Genomic DNA, 22,887 nt, shown 5'->3' with positions numbered 1-22,887 from the left:
GCTGATATGCGTTTAAATTACTCTGTGTTAGAAATTAAATAACAGAACAGCTTGCACGATGTTCCTATAATAGTCAGCTGTGGATGGCCCATGTTGTGCTTGGACCTTTGCTTAATACTAAGTAAGTTTGGTGATAGTGATTTTTAAAGTGAACTTCCACATTTTTAGTATTTTAGTATCACTTGTTTCAGTGGTTTCACAGAGTTTTGTACTGCTGTCACATAGAAACATCAATACTGCAATGTTTTTTTTTGCTATTTGTTTTTAAGATTGTCTGTAAGATTTTGTGTAACTCACTGCTGTGGGAGTGGGGTTCCTTTGTGGCATGTTCCTCAAGTCCTCCGGCTCATCTGGGTGAGGGACAACTTCAAAGGAGTTGTTGAATTATTTGGCAGGGGCCACAGTTCGTTCAGCTCGGGGGAGGGGGTTACTTTAAAGGTTTGATAAAGCTGGTCCTGGTGGAGCCATTCCTGCAAGATGAGCAGAAAGACTCAGTATTAGGATTGGCTTAAATGTGGGGTGTAGTCCTGACTTTGCTGTTCCCCCTCTGGATAAAAGCAGTGCCTCAGTTTCCCTGTCTGTAAAATGGGGGAGCAGTAATTATCTCTCACCGTAACAATTTCCAGAGTGGATGAGAAGCTCAAAGCAAAAGATGTCGCTCTGTAGGAAATCTATGTGAAGCAAAATTGAAATGGATACAGTGCACACTGTATACAGCAAGGTTTATTTGATATTTCAGCTTGTTTGTTCTTTCATTAGGCAATTGAACAATAGCCAAAGAATGGAGAAGATCATATATTTTTTTACGGGATATTAATATTCCTGTGGCTTTGAAGCCAATTAACTAGCAGCAGGTTTGTGGCAAAGAGTGGAACCGCTCTGGATTCTTCCTGGTGGGGCTTTTATGACTGCTACAAAACCATGACTGAATGAGGCTTTCATTATTTCATTTATTTTTGAATTTATTTTAGGTTGCTGAAGAATTAATGTGAATAATTTTCCTGTTTTACCATCTGCTTTAGACTCCATCTCAAAGGGTTCCCAATGAGCGCGGCACGTAAAACCATTTAAAAATGATCCTCTCCATATTTCCTGCACTCAGCAGTCTGCTAATGTGGCCAATAGATCTAGGTGATGGGGCTGCATGATTTAGAGAGGATCATTAGGGTTATGATGAGCTGTGCAACTGTCTTGTTTATTCACAGTTAGCAATTTCATTGCAGTGCCCCTTGTTTCATGAAGAGTTTTGCATTTAACCATTTACAGAGCAGTGCCAGAAACATCCAGCTGGTGACTCTTCCACCCTGGGCTCAGGAGGGCGAGTTGCTCCGCTGCTTTCCATTTTATTTTGCTTGGACTTTGGGCTGGAAACATTGAGGAGCTCTGGTGAGCTCCCTGTAAGTGATGAGAGGGTAAGTGCACGTCTCTTGCTGGCTTACAAAGGGTTGCTTGCAAGCAGTTAACGTCCTGGCTGTCCAGTCTCTGTCTCCATGAATTTCCCACCCTTCTGGTCTCTTGGGTCTGAGGGTTTTCCATTCAGTCTTTGCCTTGATCTGTGCCAAAGCCTCTATTAAATGTCTGTCTACTGGGGCAGATGCTCACTGTCTCTGCGAGGAGAAAGAGGAGAGGAAAGCCAATGTATTTAACCTATATGTCGAACAAAATTATTCATGGCAGGCAAGTGGCTGAGCAGTGTTTTGCAAATTCCCATGAATAATCCATCGATTGGTCAGCACTGGCGTGGGAGTGCTACACCAGCTGTAGGATGATTCACAGACCCAAAAGAAAAAACGTACGTATCTTAATTTCCTTCATTTCCCATAAGTGATAGGAGTGGAGGGATCCGTGTGACCATGCCCTTGGTGATGTGTGTAGATCGATGCGTTCCTACAGGGATGGCTTGATCATAACAAGGTGACGTGGCTGTGGGACTGCACCTAACTCATCCCCTGGCGTCATGGGAGCAGGAGGAGATGAATGTGCTGCCCGCCTCGGCTCTTCCCCCCTGTTCTGTTTGTGGTTCACAAGATAGATGGACGGCCATGTACACAAATATTAGTGGATTTCTCCCTGAAGAATGATGTCACGGCAGGTTTTTTATATTCAGGGTAAAATATTATAATGGCACCATTTCCTTCCTTCAAGCAAGAAAATAGTTGAGCAGATCTATTCTTATGAAAAGACTGCAAGTCTATTACTTTGCTGGGAATTGGATTTTATTTTATTTTTTCTTGAAAGAGGCTGCTTTCCTCACCTAAAAAATATCATATTTTGGCTGGCATACAATTTTTACCTTGTTTTGTAATACAGTGCAAAAAAGACTGAATATTTTCACTTTTGATTATATAGACAGAAAGTCTTAGCTTATATTTTGGATTACTGGCATCACATAAATTAAAAACCAAAACAAATGAAACAAACAAACAAACAAAAAAACCCCTTCCAGCTTTTAATTTTTATAAACTTTTGTATTTACTTGCCCTTTCCTTGGGGCACCTGTATCAGCCTTTTACTCACCCCGGCAATCCACGTGCTAACAAAGGTGCTTGAAAATGGCCCTGTCCGTCCCCCAGACACACACCTACCACTCGTGGTTTGCAAACCACACTTTGTGTACAGGTTCCTTAAAGCTAACATAAACCTGCTGCAAAAGCCTTGACGCAAAGCCTGCAAGTCAAAGAGAGTCCAAACATTGACCTGTTGGACTTTGGTTTGGGTTCTTAACCTATAGAGGCAAAAGAGGCCAAGACTGATCAGGAGGCTGCGGTGGCCGGCGGGTGGGTGGATGTGGCTGCAACACGGGGACATTGGAGTGTGGCCTTTCATTTCACATTAGGATTCTTCTCGTATTTGTTAGATAGAACAATATTAACCTTTTGAATTTATTTAGAAACTCATTAGTGCTTCTTCTATAGTCCATTCTTTTCCTGATTAGCTCTCCTCATTACAATTCAAATTTCTTTCTGCTACATTTACCACATTGTCCTGCTTTCTCTCATCTCTATTGTTGCTCAGCTTAATTTATTAAAGCGATGAAAAAAGGCAGGGGGGGATCGGTTGACATAGCAGCGTCCCTTGGTGCTCCAGGAGGAAAAGAGGAGACGAGTCCCCCACATGCTCACCGTGCCCGGGCTGGGGAGCGCCTGGGCATCGTCCCTGTGCCCGCATGGTCCTGTGTTCTCGTTTCAGTCATGTTCTCATTTCAGTCGTGTTCTCATTTCAGTCTCTCCCCAGTTTAAGAGGTTTTAAATAGAATTCACTCTGAAAGTTTGGTGTCCTCATCACAGCCTGGAAACATACGCATTTAATGCCCCACTTCTGGCATCCTGTTTTTAAAGTCATTTGGAAACCATCTTGCATACCTTTAGTAGCATTTCTTTTGTGCTTTTTTTCCTTTTTTTTTTTTCCCCCCTCAGTATCATGATGCAAGTCTGGGAGCTGCTGTAATTGCTCTCGAGTTTGCATATCTCCAGTGAAACGTGAATTGGTATTTCTGGTCTGTTGTAAGACACCTAAGCTGTTCTACGTTTTGGGGGAAGGTGGTGTGGGGATGCTAAGCTTCAGATGTACATTTAGAAATTTTCTGCCCTGCTTTGCAACGTATTTTCTGTTAGGATCAGGAATTTTTGCTCTTGCTTTTTCTGTTAGCATAGAGTTTGTTTCTCAAGAGCGATGCTGCTGTATCCCATGTGCTCGTGATTAAAGATGCATATGCTTTTGACAAGAGATGATTAAATGCAGCCAGATGACTGTAACTGTCCTGGTCCTTGTGGTTTTCTGATTATTGGTATTTGAACATCTCACAAGTGTGAATGAATGTGTTTTCACAGCAGCTAGCATAAAACAGGGAAGTTCCAAAGAATTTTGTTTGAGGCATGAGGGGATTAAGTCACTCAGCAAAGGTTATAGAGAGAGGTTTTGGCAGAGCTACAAAGGGAATTTAAATTTCTAAATTTCTAGTCCAATGCCTTAATCATAAAATCATCTTTTCTCTGAATTCTGTTCTGTCTGTTGTAATTATAGTTTTGGCTGGTTTTATGTCCTTTATAAAAACCTGTCTTTCACACATCTTTTCAAACTAAAAAAAATAAGAAGATAAAACAATCATAATTTTCCAAGTGTATAATTTTGGACTCCAGCAGAGGCCTAAAACAAGTAAGGTAATTATTCCACTCAGCTCAGCACCGTTTGGAGAATTAGGCTATTTTGCGAATAGTGGTTTTAAAATAAGGCACATGAACTGGAAAAAGTTCAGTGAGCAACACGTAAAATAAATGCTTGCAAATATCAGCTGAAAGAGGAAAGATGCTCTCCGAAAGCCTTTGGCGTGAAGGTGATTGGAAGAAGATGAAAAGACTGATCATAATGGGGGAAGTTCAGATAAATAAAAAATAGAGAGAGGAAAAAAAAAAAAAAAAAAGGGAAAGATTTGATGATTTCCTTTAGGATATGAGGAAAATGCCAGGGCACACTATCTGGGCTGCTCTCATCCCCGGTCCAAGCTAAAGAAAAAGACTTTCCCCAAGGATGAATTTGGCTCCTGGGCAATTGCAGGAGGTCGGGCAGGGGAAGCTGCCAAGAGGCGGTGGGGCCAGCATCGGTGGAGTTGTTAAAGTCTAGACTAGACGTGCGTTTGTTAGTGATGGTTAATTAACTTGTTCCTGGCAATCAGCCACCAGGGCAGGAGGTGGACTTGATTTGCAAGTCGTGATTGCCAGGAAAGTCACCCATAATTGCCTGAGAACTTGTGGCTCTCTGCTTTTCACCTCTGTCTTGTGTTCCCCTGTAAATCTTTGTGTAATTTTTTTTCTCTCTCCACAGGTTTTTCACCTCATATAACACCATTTTTATGCTTATTACTATTGATGTGATTGAACCTCTGCCACAGTCTGATTTTGGATGCCTGTGCCCATGGAGACTGGAGAACATCAGCAAGTCATAGAGAGAGCAGAACCAGAATTACCTATGGCTGCAGAGAGGATGTGGGACGTGGTGGCTGAGGAGAGCACAGTGTGCTTGTACGCGGGGCAGCTTTACAGTATTTTTTTCTAATTTTCTACATTCAGTAGCACCACTGCCACGCTGCTCAGTGCCTGGGGACAACACAGGGGCTGCCCACCAGGGCCAGAGCTGCTGGAGGATCCCACAGCAGCATCCTGTCCTTGGCTGCTCATCAAACTGCTCCTTGGATGGAACACAAGAAGATCGCAGGCTTGGAGCCCCCACATAGGTGGGAAAACACTGAAAATAATTCCTGTTTAAATGGAGGCATAGGGGTGCATGTAACAAGGTAGACTGGGCAATGCACATGTAATGTGGAGCCAGAATCTAAAGACCAGGAGGAAAGGAAGTTTCTTTCTTTTATTCTTCTTTGTGCTCCTGGAGGCAGGACTCTGATGGAAGTTGTCACGCGGCAAGTTTCTGCTCAGCAAATGTTGGACTGTTGTTTACTTTTAAGCAAAGCAAATCAGGAAAGGAGGGGAAAAGCAATAATGTTAATTGACTTTTATTATTTCTTGTATATAGAAAATTAAAGGCAAAGTTAAGAAAGCCTGAATCCCTCTTTGGCTCCTTCTAGCATCAGGTTTACCTCTGAAAGGAAAGAAATCTCAGATTATGATCCTCACTGAGGCACGGGCATGGAGAAATCCCAGGAGGCTTAATGCTGGGATATTGCAGTGGGAGAGGTTGCTGGATCCATGGTGAAGTTGTTGGGTCTGGAGTGCTTTAGGGGAGGCTGTTGCATTTTAATGGGGGACAGTCTCTGTCAAAAGAGAGCGGTGTAAAATCTGTGAGACAGCAGCAGTTGCAGATGTAGGAAGAGATTTTGGGGAGTGGGTTGTTGCTGAACCGGAGAGGAATAAAAGCAGGAGAATGACATTAGCATATAATTTCTGGCAGTTGTTACAGCGCATAATAACTTCAATTTAAAAGCTTCTCATTTCCTTCACTTTGTGCCTTATTAAGTCTCCAACCTATATTTAATGGTGGGAATATCACTTTTGCTTCCCTAATTCTATGCATGCAATTGATCTCTGTAACCTGCTAGATCTCTATTTGGATTTCCGAAGTATAGGAGGGCTCTCACTCTGTGTCTCAAGAGGTACAAAATTATAACTCAGCCCTCTTATATGGTGCATGTGATTCTTTGGTCCTTTGCTTTCTTGTGGTAGGAGCAGAGTAATGGAAGAGTGGTTTTGTTGCATCTCAGATATTTGTCATGTTTCCAGGGGGCGTTTCCAGCATGGCAGAATTCCCCTATATGTAAAGTACAAATTTCATATTTAAAAAATAAAATAAAATCCCACATTTAATTATTTTATGAAACAAACTGTTTTCATAAAAATGAAGCTTGTGAAAATGCATAATTCGGTAAGTTTTCTTTGAATCCATAGGCTACCTACATTTCTACCCTTGCTGAATAAGTCAGTGCCAACTGCTGCTTTCATTTTCCTGTCTGTAGTTGTGCTGTAGATCTCTTCCAAGATATATTTTTTCTGATGTGACTCACCCAGCTTCCTATGGGAAAGTGCAGCTTATTCAAACTATTCTAAATCTATTTATCCAGGCAAATATTTGGACATCTAAAACAGCAGTAAAGTGCTCAGAAGCCTATCAGGGCAGGAGAGCACACAAAATCTGTGAAATTTTAAGTCGCTCCCTAGTGTGCTTTATCTGGAGGTATTAATTGGCAAAGAGCAGTGTAGAAATTTTGATTCATACGCTCACACATGCCCATGCAGTGAGTGAAAGCTGTGTTTATGTTTGAGCTCCATTTTCCCAGCAATAAATTTAGGCTTACTGCACTGTCAGATGCTTCACCACCACGAAGGGGCTTTGACATTAGGTAGCTGCATGGAGGCCTCTCCTGTGTCACTGGTTCAGTCTCTGAAAGCCACGAGTTGTCGTGAGCTGATGGCTCTCTAACGGAGTCCTCAAAACCAGCTCATAGCACAGTCAAACTCTTCAAGTTATGTTTTATCCAGAATAAATTTGGTCAAACAATCCAGTTTAAATTTTGTTCAGTTTCAACAGGTCTTGACAATTACATGCTCTCATCACTGAAGAGAGCTCAGGAGAAAATCCTCCTGTCTCCCAAGCAGGACTAACCTCTAGCTTCTGGAGATTCACACTCTAAACCATTGTCAGAGGCTACTGGAGCCCAAACAGGGTGATGGGAGGTATAAATGGCCATGTAAGTGGCTAGGAATTTGGCAAGATTTCCTTGCTGATAGGGCTACAGATGTGAAAGACTGGGCTTTGTTCTCCTGTTTTGGTTTTAAACTTCTGGCTGCCTGAATTCAAGTATTTCTTAATGATTCTGTAATGAAGTCAGAGGTCTGAATTCATATGTTGTTTTTTTATTTGCATTTTTACTACAGTTAGTTTCATTTCCTTGTTGCTAAAGGCCATTAGTGAGGAGTTGGATGGCTTGTCTAGGTTTCTGCTTTTTGTAATTTTCCAAAGCTCTATACATAATAAATCAGGCACACATTTTTGCTTCTGCAATTAACTAATCCACAATGCAACAGGAACAGTAGAATTGATTGAATATGTCAAGATTTAAGCCTCAAGAAAAAAAAAAACACACAAAAAATAAACCTATTTGTGGCGATGCTTCTCAAAATGGTCCTCATTCTTACACGGATCTAGCCATAAAATTAGGACAAGTAAAGGATTTTGCCACTACATCACCCTCCAGCCAGTACTAACCTGTGCTTGAAATGAACTTTTGATGTGAAACATTCATCTCTGCAGCACACATGGTTTCACCTTTCCATTCATCTCACCTACAGCTGACAACTCACCTTGCTTCCATTAAGGTAAGATGCAGTCCAGCAGCAAAACTATCAGACCCATTGTCTACTGTGGGTATCTTGACTTGCTAGTTATCGTTCTTCCATGGCAAGACCCTGTAATTTTGCCTTTGTGAAGACCCCTCAATCTCATTGCTTTGCCTTCCTTCCTCGAGTAAGGAAAATTGAAGCAAAGGATGATTGAAGAGCCTTTCTCAGAAACATCTCTGAAGCTGCTGACTGGCAGTGAGCTGGGATATTTAGTCAAATGTGCATTAAGCTGCATTTCATAAAGGAACTGAGCTCAGTCTGGCCTCTTTTCTTAAATAAGAATATGAAAGCTGCATAATGGGCTCTGATGGCACTGCACCCTGATAATAAAGCTGAATACCAGGCTCCCTCTATACCAGTAAGTGCTCCTAGCTCCGAAGCTGCTAAACTAGAAACTATTTACTTACACTATTTTTGGCATTTGTATGGTTAAAATACTGTCCTTCCTTGTGATATTTTACCCCATGACCCCCACCTTTATTTCTCTTTCTTTTTTTTTTTTTTTCTTTTTTCCTTTAATGTACAGAAAGCCCTGGGTCATTTCTGGGTGTAGCTCCTTTTCTGAGATACTTCTGCCCCTTGCTGGCATGCTCAAACCCGAATTCCTTCTGCAGCTCAGCCTCAGCTAGCTTTTGCAGTTCTGCTTTGGAAAATTGTGCCACAGAGACACTCTGCTCACACCCTCAAATGTGTAAAAGTCCTAAAAATCAGCCCTTACAGAAGGATGAACCTGCAGGGAAAGAGCAAGAAGTTTCACATCAGCCTCCACATTTTTTTTATGCAGGAGTATGTCAGGGGACACTGCCTGTCACAAAAAGCCCATGAACTTCTCCAAGAGAGAAGTTACCCCAAGGGCTGGGTGCTGGAGGGAGCTCCTGCAGTGCTCCTGCACAGTGGCCATGAGATTTTGAGTTTTCCTTACAGAGGGGCAACCTAACAAAATTCATACGGACAAAACTCATAATACAGTTTGACTCACTAACCAGCTATTTTTGTGCAACATCCTTCCTCCTAAAGAAGACAAGGCATACAGCAGATGGAGTGCTGGAGTCCTCTTTTCTTCTGAAGGGGAAGAGCACTGGCAGTTCTGCTCTTTGTAATGGTTTCCCAGCTCCCATGTACACCTGCAAAGCATTGCCTGCAGCAGAACTTTAGAGACCATTAAAAGAACATTTTTTGCAACAATGAAAAATTTTATATGTATTTGGTGAATGTGAGAATATTAACTGAATGAGATATTAATTGTCAGTAAAAGAGCAAATATGACTTAAAAAGTACGTAAAGGTGTTGGAACTTACAAATTATCTGGTAATGTTGGAAGATTAAAGCGCTAAAAATACATAATTAAAACATATACATTTGAGGAGGGAAAAACTGAAGTATTCTTGATTTTAACAGATATTTCCTCTACTTCATTCTTATTGTTTTGAGCGGCAAATATCTCATGTGCTGTATTTTCCATTTATTAAGCTGTTCCCTGTTGCTTGTTTGCTACTCTCAGAACCTGCTTTCTGGGCTGGAATTGCAGAGTGGTTTCTGCTGAAGGTGTATGCAGCATTTGGGGCCATATCCCACCTGCACACTGGGCAGTCGTCGCAGTGAGGACCACACGCTTTTGTGCCTGGACACCAAATAGGAGATGACTACTTGGGGAAAGTCAAGGTAAGTTTTGCCTGGTCACGATGATGAAAACCAACCGATGACTTCAGCATTTAACACCCAGAAAGGTTAGGACGTGAGTCGCACTAAATTTTCTTGTGCTTGGGTTAATCCCTTTGGCACTGCCATGGGTCTCTGGTGCACCCAACGCCGTGACAAACGGCACTAGCACGGCTGTCAGATGGGAGGAGCTGCCCTCTGTGAGCCCCGATGAGGAAAGTGCTTGTTTTTACTGGGATGAGCAACCTCTCCCTTAAACCCTCACAGCCTGGGTCAGGGAAGTATAGGGCTCTGTTTCCCTGGCAGGTGATTTGCTTTCCCCTCTGGGGATCAGCTGGGCATTACTCATTGCTGTGCTGGGCCCTCTCTTTGCCCTCTCTGGATAAATGGCTTTGGAAGAGGAGGGCAGGGCGGTGAGGGCTGGAGGGGTTGGGGCAGCCTGCTGCTGGGGCTGGCTGATTTACGGAGCTGGAAGGGAGCGCTGAGGGCCAGCCACTGTGCTTAGCAGGAGGACAGTTCATCTTGTTGCACCCCAGGGCTGATTTGTCACGGTCCTGGATGAGGTTTGTCCCTGGACATTGCAGCAGCTTGTGGAGGCTGTGACAGACGGGAGTAAAGGTGAGCTCTCATGGGCAGGGTACAAGAGATCACTCTCTCTCTCCTATCTCATCAGTTTGTTTAGAAGCACTCATTAAAAAATGCCATCTTCATGAGACAGGGTTCTTTTGTGATGCTTTCCTCTTTCTGAAGGAAATGTCAGAAATCCTGCTTAAGCAGGAGGTGAAAAGCAAAGGCCCTTTACCTGCTCTTGTAGTTAGCAGAGGAGATCAGAAGGCTGCAGCCCCTTCCATGTCAGTGCCGTGCTGTTGGCAGGACCTGTGCCCCTACCCAATCTCTTAGCGTGGTGGTGTGAACATAATCCCTCCTGATAAAGTTTTCTGGGCCTGTCTGGATGTTTGAGTACTGAAAGGGGAATCCTATACAAGCCTATGGAAACCAGCAGGGGCTTTTCCCGGATTGGCTCATGCCAGGATTGCACCCTGTTGTGTTTCACGTCCTGTCTGTGAGCTTTTTTGGTTCCTTTTTTTTTTTGGCTTAAAGAGGATGGATCGAGGCTTTCATAGCCAGTTCATCTCTCGGTTGGCCCCTACACCCCTAGAAAAGGAGAGAAAGGCATGCTGGAAAGAAATAATACAGTAACACCTTCTCGGTGAACTGCAATTAACCTCTGTGTCTTTGTAGCTTAAAACAATGTTACATGTGGAAAAAAAAAGGCAACAAAAAACACAAAAACACACAGCAAATACTTTTCCAAAGGCAGTCAAACACCATTGTTCTTTATCGGCTCAGCTCTTTGTTGCCTAGGGCTATCTGAATCATTTGTCTGCTAAAGCACAAGGATAATTTTCTCTCTTTTAGTGTGAAAAGTTTACATTTGCAAGATGTGTGCTTGAAGGACTAAAAGGGGCGTAGTTTGGCTGCATGGTAAAAAGGTAGATTGGTGGTTTCATTACTGCATTACCCTAACCTGGTTGTTACAAACCAGCCTCATCACAGCCCCTGCTGCTGCTAAAAACCAGTGCCCAGGTCTCTGCACACTGACACGTGCTGCAAAATGACCACTTTGCACCCATTGCTGGGTGTGCTGGAAACAGCTACCATGTAAAATAATAATAATAATAAAAATAAATTGTTCTCTTCTCCCAATTTACATTACTAAATTTCAGTTTTGTGGGTGTTTGCCTGTATTTTCCTATTTTAGTGACCCCTAAAATACCTCATTGGGCAACTAGGATCATCAGGGATGCAATAAATAAGGATGAGATGCTTGGGGAGCGCAGTTTGGGGCACAGCAGAATAAACCTAGGCATGGGGTGGGTCTGCCCCATCAGCCTGCCCTCCTGTTAAAGGAAATCTTCCTCTTCTGTGCACGGCCCTGCTGAAAGGCATTCCTCTGCACGCCTGGTTCACCTGCTCAGTGTGTCACAGCCCTCTGCCATGCTCCGAAATAGGATGGGTTATTTTGGATGTGGGTAGCTAGTGAGGGCTGTTACAGTAAGACAAGACTTGCAGGGAGAGGCAAAACCTTTTATTAGTTAAGGAGATATGGCTGGGGGGGAAGGAAAAAAAAAAAAGGCATCTTCTGATGTAGAAGCCTGTCCCCATCGTATGCAGCTGGCTGTTTTTGAAGACAGTGTAATCCTTCATGTGGTGACTCTGGGAGATTGACAGGTAACAACAGCAGCCAGATTGGTAAAAGTTTCTGCAGATTTGCTGTCAATAGCATCTAACAGGCTTTCCCTGAGAATGTTTTTCCTTAAATCTCTTTTTCACTTCAACCTTAAGAATGGTTGGAATATTAGGTTTTATTGATGGAAGAGTTGCACATGAGGCTTTGCTTTCAACCACGTTTTCAATGGAAATAAGTCTGCTGCAACCTGGCTTCTTTTTCTGGTGGTGTTAATCAGTTTTGGTCTGGTTAGTCCATGCAAAATGAAAAATAATAACAATTTTGTGAAAAGTGGGGGCTGTCCCTGAAACATGCCATTTTGTAGAAAGCTCCTTTTTTTCTTTGGGGGTGGCAGGGGAACACTTGACTGGAAAACTTTCAGCCTGTCTTGGTTTGATTTTTGCCTTTTCTCAGTTTGGCTCTGGTTCCACATCAATTTATTCTCCGTGGCCCCTTCCTCCCCATCTGCCACTCTCTAATGGGAAATAAATCTCCAGGCTCTTCTATTCCTTACCCTCCTGTAAGTCTTGAGTTCTCGCTGACTGACTGCTGGAGATCATACATCTCCTCTCACCGAGCACTAAAAGTACCATTTATATTTTTTTTCCCCCCAGAATTCTTTTCGGCTGGTGTCAGATACAGAAATGCTAAGAAAATTAACTTCAAGGATTTAAGGAACCCCAAATCCTTCCAGTTCTATCCACAGTAAGGGTAGGATTTTTTTATTTTTTTTCTTTTCCAATAGAGGTGGGTGCTCTGGTGTCTCTCCTCCCTCCAGCCACTTTCCTGTCTCACACCCAAGCCAGAGCATTTCAGCCCTGTGCGTGATGGGACAGAGGCTGGATGCTGTGCAGGCAGTGGTGGCACAGCACCAACACCACGTTTCCCTGTGTTATGTTTTCCAGCCCAAACCTCTTCCTAAGCAGCTGGATCTGGCTAACCACCAAGATGAGCTGGGATGGGCCTTGGACCATGGCTTTCTTGGAGCACGACAAGCCCTCACCCAATGTCAGTGTTGGTCCTCGGTGGGAGTGGAATTTTGTAGTGCTTTGGAAATCCAATTGCTCTTTTTGAGAGCTTCGGCTCCCCAAAAGCTGCCATACCCGAGCTAAGTGTCTAGCACAGGTCAAGTCCTCCTCTCCCCAGGGAGCACATCTCCTCTTGGCACATTCAACAGATGCAGTGCCAGCCTGGGACGGGCTGACAGATCCCCAGGTGCTTGCAAGCACTGGGCAGAATAATGGGATGCAGTTAAGAGTGAGTGCAAGGCATAGGGAGGTGTTGTTGTTCATTAACCTCTTTGCAGTGCAGAGCTGCACTTGAAGTCATCTTCCTTGCTTGCATCTCCCCCGGGAGGACAAGCTCCCAAGTGGCACAGAGTGACTTCAGCTGGGGCACGAACCCACGGCTCCTGGAAGCACCTCGGCTGTGCCAACCAGACAGAGCTCCAGGACACGGCGTGCTGCGGGGAGCCACGGTGCTGTCAGGGTTCAAAGGCTGATGAGCCATCCTTCCTCTAAGGAAACGCACGGCAACCTTTGGGGCCACCATTCACACCAACCTCCTGGCTTTCCGATGGCTCTGGTACATTTTCCTCTCCTCCGAATATCTCCATCTGCTCTCAGATGAGCGCTGAGCCGTGCTGCGAGTGTGGGATGAAATGCAAAGGGAAAGGGGAAAAAAAATATACAATTCCTGTCAGGTAGATGAAAACTCAGTTTTCCCCCTTCTCCTTCCTGCCTCCTGGAGAACACACCGTATGTGGAAGGTGACCTTTTGTCTCCTTCCTCTCCGCCCGAGCTGAGAGCGATTCGGCTGACACATCCGATGACAGATAGATACCAGCATGAGCAAATTGCGCTTGAACTTGCTCCAGAGAAAATTGTTACAAGGCGCGGGCACAGGCTGGGCTGCATTAGGGAGAGCACAGATCACAGTCAAATGTTTGTGTCATTTGCAAACGCCACTGTGAGGGGATGTGGGGGGGGGGGTGAACAGATGAACGTTTTGAACTCTAAAGGTTACTGTAGAGAATACGAAATAGGGCTCTGTGTTTGACTTTTGAAGAGTATTCTCCATGTGGGGAAAGTTCAGGTGAAATCAGGTTAACCCCAACCACCTGGATTTTTTTTTTCAACTTGTTTTATTATTTATTTATTTATTTATTCATTTTAAAGTTGTTTTCTTGTTGGTACACCCCCACTGCAGAAGTTCCTGAAATCTTGAAATCTTGATGTTCAAAGTAAAACTTTGGTTGATATGCATGCTGTCTTGCTGGTATGAGTAGAAGCCAAGGGGAATAGATTAAAAAACAAACCCAAAAAGAATCTGTTTATGGCAATAAAACTCTGATCACAAATCCCAGATGCAAAAAAAAAAGAAATTTAAATGTAAGCACTCTGAAAGCACATCCTTGCCTGTCCAAGTAGCATTTCCAGGCTGATCTATGTTAATGGTTTCAGTAACTCATTAATTCATCAGGATTTAATGAAGAATTGTGTGTTCTGGCCACCTCCATCTTTCTGCCATTTGAGTCTTCCTGCAGAAGAACAAACCTGAACCCTGCCAAGCTCTGCCCTCAGGGCAGGGGAGACCACCTTCCCAGGTCCTTATTTAAGAGACTAAGAATATTTTAGGATTAAATGTATATCATGTTAATGATTTTTTCCCCTCTCTCAATGTACCTGTCATGGTGATCTCACGCCTCTCCATCCTTTGACCTCAGACAGACAGTCATTTATGGGGCCGGTAATGTTCACTCATCCTTCAGGATGCTCAGAGCAGCGGCTCCGCTCCCTCCACCAGGCACCTATTGAATCTCTTCGCGCTTCGTCCATTAAAAACCTGGCCTCTGCAGCCCACAGGACAGCGAGAGATGAATGGTGCTGGCGTGCGGCCACATCGAAGGACAGAGGCAGGATCAGCCTGCCGTGGACAGGCACAGACGAATGGAACCTGCAGGATGGGCACGCAATTACCTCGTTTGCCAAACTCATTACAGGCAAGTTGCAAATTTCCAGCGTGCTGCCCCTGGCCTCAGAGACAAAGCTGTCAGCTGGTTAATGAATAATTCCAGGCCAAATTCAGGTAGGGCTGGAGAAGGTGGAGGTTTTGATGAAGCTGGTTGGCTTGGCCAGGCTGACGCCAGGGTCTCTGGCCCTGTGCATGGTGGCTCGATCCCCAGGAACACCTGGGACAGCCTCTGACCTGTGAATTGCACGAGAGCCCTGAGGTCACACTGGGTGTTTGCTCTGAAACCTGCTAGAGCAATGTCCTGCAGTAGTGTCCTCACTGCTCGTGCTCTGAGCCTTGCTGATTCACAGGAACAAACTACAAATCTGGGAGCAAAAGCCAAATCTGATCCTATGCCACTACCATTAAAAACCAGTAAAATCCATAGCACGAAAAAAAACCCTTTTGTCTCAACAAAGAAGTACAAGAGTATTTGGGTGATTTGGGGAAATGCCTGTATTGCAGATGCTGGATGCTATTTTGACCTTGACATGTTGGTTAATGTCCAGTTACAGTTTCTCAGGGAGGTGCATGGCCACGCTCTGAGAGGGAATCCAGGTAACATTCCCTTTATATGCTATAAAAAGCTGAAAAAAGAGGAATGGCTGGTAGTGCCCAGCAGTACGTTTACAAGCCCCAGGACTGCTGCTTTGTGTTCCTAATTGCCACCTACAGGCACAGACCCATGAACTCCTGACCCACAAGTGTGCAGGGCTTTGTCCCCTGGTCCCCCTGCCCCACAGCCCCTGGGTGGCTGGCAGGCAGGATGAGATGAGATGAGATGAGTTAGGATGAACATCCAGCTCCCGGGAGGCTGCCGCAGGCTCGTTCCTCTCGCAGCCACCAGCCGTGGGGTTGCCATTGCTGAGATGACCCCAGCCAGCAGCCTGTAGCCCGAGCAGGCAGCCTGGGGAGCCATCTGAGAGACAGAACATCCTCCGAAATGCCTGTTGTGGCTGTGAAGGCTTCTTGGTGGTCCATGCCCCCGTGATGGGCTGCTATGGGAAATGATATGTTGATTTTGAAAGCCTTTCATGTTCCTCGGGCATACTGACAAAAGCTGCATGTTTCTCCATAGGCTGCTGAAGCAAAAGAGAGTATATTTCCTCTCAACTAGTAAAACCCCCAAATATTTTATTTTATTTTAGTTCAATTTAGTTTTATTTTGTTTGTTCTGTGTTGCTGCTGCTGTGAGAAAACAACCCATCCTCCTGGAGTGTACCAGAGGGCTGCAGGTGTCTCCCATCACCTCAGGATTTCCTCAGCTTTCCTGGGTGCATCCCGCCTCCTCTCACCCTTGCTGTGGTTTTAATGCTGGTACCATGTGCTGATTGTCCTTTCTCCATCCCAGGGCCTGTTGTCACCTGGCACCCAACCTGCTTTAGGTGAGGGTGGAAGCTCCAGCCCCAGCCAGGAATTGCAGGACCCCAAAGTCAGCACCTGCTCCTGGCGCCCAGCAAGGGTCTGGGACTCTCAGGCAAGAAATTTTGCTTTGCTCGTTTCTTGGGCATGGGCCATGCAGAGTTTCTCCCTGTTTTTCTGGGGTCCTTCACCACCCTCGTGTGGGATCCAGATTCACTGCTTCCTAGCTGTGCTTCTCTGTGCTTTGTGGTCATGATGCGTTTTTAAAAGATAACCCAGAAGCATTGCACGTCCTCTTGTTTGACAGGTGGAGAACCAAGGAACAGAAGAGCTGTGAAAACTTTCCACTGAGGGTTGTTTTTTTTCTTCTTCCCCCCAGCTTGAAAATTGCTGAGGCTGATTATTTATCTGTTTACAGCACTCATTTTTTCTGGTGGGTTTTCACAGGCTTTTGTAAATTCAAATCTGGCCCGGAACGTCTCAAATTGTGGGATGTTTACTAGGGAAGAGCTTGAGACTGGGCACTTTTCTGCCTTGTTCCTCTTACAGCTTTAGTGGCAAATGACACCAGGGTCATCTTCCCATCAGAGCCCTGATCCGTGGCCAACCCAGCCCCCGCTCTGTGCTGATGCTAGGGCCTAGGGGTGTGTTGTGAAATGCTTCTGACAATTAGCAGTGAATTCGGAGGTGTTATTTCCCTCCTGCACTTGGCTCAGTGGTGTCTGTTCCTTACAGCTCACAGCCCACGAACTGCGAGGGCTTTGGTGAACATGATGCTCCCCCATGGCTCCATTTTGAGACATTCAAGCAGAACTTCACCGCCTGAGCCTGGGGATGATGTATGGGAATTTTGTCAAAATCTTGTTACTGAAACTGCTGGCTTGAGCTTATAACGTTTCCTGTCTGATTATGTACATGGTTGGAGAGTTAATTTACTCTGTAATTAACTGCTTGCCGGTTTGCCCTTGCCAATCTTCCCTCCTGATGTTGTATTTTATGACAAGGGGCTTAGTTCTGCAATGTGTATCATCTCCCCTTCATTTCTCTTTCTAGGCACTGTGTAACTTGATTTTGGGGAGGGTGGCTGAGGCAGCCCACCCAAGCTGCAGTGAGCTGTGCCGTACTATGCATGTTGCTGGGCTACTGAAGTAAGACTTTGCTGGTCATCATTTTTTCTTACCTGGAGCCAGGTTCTTGCTTGAATTCTGTGCATTTGGTGTCCTGTGTGGTCTGCGCTGGAGCAGAGTAAGGTTTTCAAATGTCTGCGACTTCTTTGGCTGGGAATAACCCATGGTGATGGCAGGTCAGTATCCTCTAGTTCAGTTACCTTCTTCCTTCTTGAACTCCAATATATGTTTTAAAACCAATCTAACAGCTCACCATAGCAGCTTTAAAACCTATCCGTCCTTGTTCCTCTTCTACCCCATTCCCTCTGAGCCTGCTCATCTCACTGCATCCTCCCTCACCTCCTTTTCCTGTGTCTGGCTTTCAGCTGCTCCAGGCTATGATGAGCCACCACTCATGCCTGCCAGCAATTTCAAAGGATTTCTTGAATGTCAGTATCATTTAGAATGCTTTTATCCAAAAATATATGTGCTCCAGGAGGACTTCTATGAGTTGGAAGGCACCAGGTGGCATTTTCAAAATGGTCTTTGCAGCAGAGTGCCTCAGGTCCTAGTGAGCACCAGTAATGAAGGGAGTCTTGATCACTTATATGCTACTTAAAATCACTGCCTGTTGTCTTGAAGAAGTGTAGGCAAATGATGGAACATCAGTATGCAAGGATTTGCATTTCTTTCCTGTTGTCCAAACCAGAAAATTATCTGTTTATGTAGTCTGTGGAGTTGTTGCGTGTTGTGGTTACTGAATGAGTTTCCTGTTGGCTAGGAAGAGTGGCTTGGTGAGAATTATTATGGAGATGGAGGCTTGGGGTGGAGTGAAGGTGTGGTTTTCCAGCCCTTTGGTCAGGAGGCTGAAATGACTGCTTTCAGGACGTACCCTTCTTCCCCAGAAGAAAGAAACCTTAGAAGTAGTTTCTAAAAGCTGTGGTTCTCTCCAGGACTGTAAAGAACCAAGCTATAGACTGTGGGTTATGTGAGCGTAAAGCTGCCCTAGAGCTGCAGCATGACAGACCAACAGCCAAAAACCCCTCCCTGCCCCGCAGCGATCATGCTCCAGTGACCAAGTACAGGTTGTGAGCCAGCGAGAGGGTTGCTTTAACATCTGAGCAGGTGGAGCAGAGGATGGCTTGAAACCTTCCAGTTATGGGAAATCTGACTCATGGAAACCATTGGATAAATTTAAATACATTATTCTAGGTTGGAGGAGGAAGCCATCTGGGTAAGTAGAGGGACTTGCGTGTCTTAGTGAGGAAAGAGCCCATTCAAATGACAAAAGAACTGTCCCGAGCCTGAAAATCTGGCAGACCTGAGATAAAAAGACCAGTTTGAATGTTACTGATCTAATGTTTGCATTTCAAGAATCCAGCTATGGGAAATAATATTTAAAACATTTCAAAAAATCATAAAAGACCTTTGCTGGTATTTGCCAGCTGTATGAAGCAAGAAGACCTCAAAATTTCATCAGAACTTCACATTATGAAATCCTTTTCAGAGACTTTTGAAGAGATCTTGCATTTGAACTCCAAGTTCCATGAAAGCTCTGCTTTGAACAAAAAGCTGGGAGAGAAATGGGAAAATTGCCCCGTGGTCAGATGGCAGTGGGCTGAAGCAGACAAGGCAGTCTGATTTTAACTTGGTTTAGAGAGTCAAGACTCTGGTCTGCAACCTGGCTCATCCCTGCGGGTCGGGGTTAGTGTCCTGGGGACCCAGGTGGTCTTCTCATGGTCTTCCTCCACCTGTGTCTGCCCAGGTCCCACAGCCGTTGGGTTCACAGCCTGGTGTCCTGGCTCTCTCTCCTGGCACTGGCTTCAGATGACATGCAAGTGGCGTGCTAGCAGCATGCTCAAGTAAACTGCAGCCCCAGTCTTGGCGTGTCATACAGCAGCTATTAATTTAACAATGAGTGGGTCCCACGTGGCAGGATCCCTCCTGAACACTGACTGAGGCCAGGCAGGGAGGTGGCAGCGGTGGAGTTGGGGAAGAGATGAGACGGTTGATGTGGGTAAGGAAAAGGGGGGTGTTTGTGACTTACCCAGTGCCTCTGTGAAGATGAAGGCAGTTGGGGGATGATGATCCAAAGTCGATGGCCGGGGAAGATGACCCAAAGTCAGTAGCTTGATGCCTCTTGCTGTGGTGGTGGATTGACAGCCACAAAGCATGTAATGAAAGCACCCTCTGTCATCATCTCCTGGCAGTGAATGACATGGGCTGCTGGTCCCGATGCTCCTGGGGGCTCGGTGACACCAGCAGCACCCAGTAAGTCTCAGCTGTGCCCAGCGTGGAGCCATGCAATCGCTGAGGTGACAGGGGAGCCCAGGGCTGGTGCCCCAGCATCCAGATTTGCAAAAGCTCCATGCAGATACTGCTACCCACAGGGCTTCCTGCCCACCCTGGCTTTAGATAGTAATGGCAATTTGAAGTTTTATTATGTTTTTCACAAGCATAGATCTCAAAGCCCTGTGGTACAGGCTCATCATTACCATCTTACAGATGGGGTCGCTGAAGCATAAAGAAATGAAATGACCTCCCTGGAACCATTAACTGGGCAAATGATCGGGCTAAAAATAGAGTCCAGATATTCAACCTTTCAAGCAACCCATCACCATTCCTAACTCAGAAGAAAGGTGCCAAGGAAGTTAGTTAAAGCAGGTAACAAGTATTCAACTGCATGTGGTTACTGAACCAGCTTGGTAAGAGGTGTTCACGAGTATTCCACCTAGGATGCTCTGATACCCAACACAGTTTTGGAGAAAATACAGTTGACAGAAAAATCAGTGAGCCACATATGGCTGTGCTGTATGTCAGTCACACGAACCCTAATACATTCAGAAGTTCCAAATGCCTTTTAAAGCTAATGGTCTGTGCACTAATAGCTCCTGGCCCTGGCATCCAGGCTAGCAGCTGGTGCCGCTAATTGGTAGCCCGGAGGATGAGCACGTGGGCAGTGGGCAGGCGACTGGATTTCAGGAGCAGCAAAAGGATTGGGATTGCTGCCTTGCTAATTCTGTCGCTCGGTGTAGTCTTTAATCAAGATGAAAAGTCAAGAGACCGTGAGGTGCTGAGAAACAACAGCTTTGCCTGATTACGGGAGCCCAGCTCCCTCGGACCTGACAGGCATTGCCTGGAACGGGCAGGCCAGCAGCAGCTTGTGAAGCCACCCGAGCTGCAGCTGCTCTTCTTCCCCAGCCGTGTCTGCTGGACAGCGCTAGAAATAGCATCAGGAAATGATATGTCTCTGGCCTTCTGGGGAATGCGGGGTCTATTATTTGAGGTGTGGATGTCAAGTCACATAAAAGCATCCGAACCCCTCCAGCCAAGCCCAGCAGAAATAAACATGCTGTCTGACACAGGGATGTAAAGGCATTAGCATCTCTTCCTTTTCTCCTTCCTGGTCTCTGCCTAGTGCAGTGTTGGAGGAGCGTAGCCATCAAAGCCAGGGCCGCGGAGAAAGAGCAAAGAGCACTAAAATGGCTAAAGGATGTTGTCAGAGAGCTGAAGCCATTCGAGAAGATGTCACGCGTTGCTGAAACCAGCACGGAGGGATCCAGCCTGTACCCAGAGGGCAGTTTGGGAAGCTGCTGTGATGTCTGAGCTGTGCACAGCAATGGGTGCCACCTGGTCTCTTAATGGCAGGAGGTGGCAAGGCATCCTCTGATAACCCTGATAATTAAGGTTTTGGTATTCCCTGTGAAGCCTAACAGACAACCTGGAATTAACCCATCTGAGCACCATTTGTTTATGTCCTCTTGAGAGCGGAGCTGGCCCAGAGCTGTTTGTTGCAGAGTCCCTGCAGCTGCTGAGTCTTCTGATGATCTGCAGATGTCTCGAGTCTGCTCCAGTCTTCTGGGTGAATCAGGACAATTCCAGACTGGAAATCACTCGGGGTTACTCTCCCTGCTATGTTGTCTAATGTTTTGTTACCCCAATACTGATCAGATCTCAGAGCTCTTGCTCTCTTCCCAGTTACTTCATCTTGTTGGTTCCAGATCATACAGCGGAGATCAGAGCATCCCAGTGAGATGATGAAAGAGATCACCAGCTCTAAGCATTCACGTAATTAACTTTCCCACCATTCCCCAGAAATATCCTTTTCCATTATACTTGTGACTGAGTCTGAACCTTGCTCCAGATGGCAGTGGGCTGAGGAGAAGAAATTTTGCTGTAGTCAGAGCTCACATATACACAAAAGAGGAAAATTGTGAAAAATTGCAATGACAAGGTTGTTTGGATATCTTGTGATGTTCTGGCTTTAGAGAAATCCATGCCTAATGTGCCTGCATGGCAAGGTAAACTAAAGACCATATAATTCTATTTAAGCTTAACACAGCAGAGGAAGAAACCCATGAAACCCATGTTTCCTGGACTCCTTGTTGTCTGTGAGCATTGAGGCTTACTTTTACACGTGCTGCTTGGTCACTTGATGCTAAAGAATTTGGGATAAAGTATTTCTGGGATTTTGTTGGTTACTACACAACTTAGGGCACTGCCTCTGCCTTATTCATACTTCCTTTGGACCTTACCATGATCAGGTGAAATTTCAGGGGGACATGGAGGAGAAACACCTCCTGGTTTCTTGCACCTCCCTGTCCTTCCTTCCTGCACCCCTGTTGCTGTAGAGAACCCACTGCTTGTTCCTCTATTTGTCATGAGGCTGAGCTTGAGAGAGAGGATGCAAGCCCCTTCCAGAAGCCAAACTGGAGCTTTATATAGACATTTTCAGGCAGTGACAGGATGAGATTCTGGTGTATAAAGTGCTGGGGTGAACTGCTTATCTTGGGCAAGGCGTGCACAAGTGGGTAGTGTCTTACTGAGCTGGAGGCTCAGAGGGGAGTAAGAAGGCACCTTCCCACATGTGGGATGTAGTGCGGCATCGCTCTGTGTTGTGGGGTGGGTGTCTCATGGGGGCTGAAATCCTGACCTGGATGACAGACGGAGTTGGTAGAGTCTGGGCAGACCTGAAACTGTCTCCATACCTTCATTTCTCACCTCTTTGCTTCTACTTCATTTTGCATCAGCATTTGTCACTGCTTTTTCTCTCTTCCTCTCCCCAAATACACTTTTTTTTTTTTTCTTTTTCCCCCACCCTGTTCTTAACAATCCTATTTCCAAGCCCAGAGCATGTAGGAGTGCTTGAACTTAGGAAATATATCCTGTTCTGTTCAGTGTGGGACTTCTCCAAAGGTTAGCTGCGTTTCCAAACAGCATCATCTGTAGCAGTGCACTGAGGTTTAGAGCGCTGTATATTAACCATGCAAACAGATACTTTTCACAATAGCTGCCTCATCTTTCACCAGATATTAATAATGCAGGGAGTTCTAGATCATCTGTCCCTGTCGTTGCTGTTGCATATTGATATAGTCACAGTGACTAGCTGTTAGCAAAATGCGTGAAGATATTCCGTGACCTTTTCCCTTCTCCCCACCAATAAATCCCGTATTTTCCGTGCAAGCAATAAGCACCATATCCTGGCAGCAGTATTTCGGTAACATCCATACTGTGGACTCTGGATACAATCAAATATAGGCCTCAATACTTTTCAGGACGGTCGCGTTGGTGCAGATCTCTGTGATCCCCTGACTTATTCATAAGATCCTCCTCTGTGCCAAACAGCAGAATCTAATTCCTGTTCCTGTCTCTGATCTCTGACTCACATCAC

General features: G+C 45.3%; 1 long non-coding RNA gene across 2 annotated transcripts in view; it reads left to right on the top strand.

The window, feature by feature from the left end:
- Nucleotides 1–16,548, top strand: part of LOC137865549 (uncharacterized) — a 53,633-nt gene extending 37,085 nt beyond the window's left edge. For both annotated transcript variants that reach the window (XR_011101992.1, XR_011101993.1), the window contains 3 exons: nucleotides 4,822–5,018; nucleotides 9,349–9,509; nucleotides 12,642–16,548. This is a non-coding gene — a long non-coding RNA (uncharacterized lncRNA). The remainder of the gene's footprint in view (nucleotides 1–4,821; nucleotides 5,019–9,348; nucleotides 9,510–12,641) is intronic.
- Nucleotides 16,549–22,887: the final 6,339 nt, after the last annotated feature.

Source organism: Anas acuta, chromosome 16, assembly GCF_963932015.1.
Source record: "Anas acuta chromosome 16, bAnaAcu1.1, whole genome shotgun sequence".
Classification (NCBI taxonomy): Eukaryota; Metazoa; Chordata; class Aves; order Anseriformes; family Anatidae; genus Anas; species Anas acuta.
Note: the sequence above shows the minus strand (reverse complement) of the source record. Positions and strands in the feature narration are given on the sequence as shown.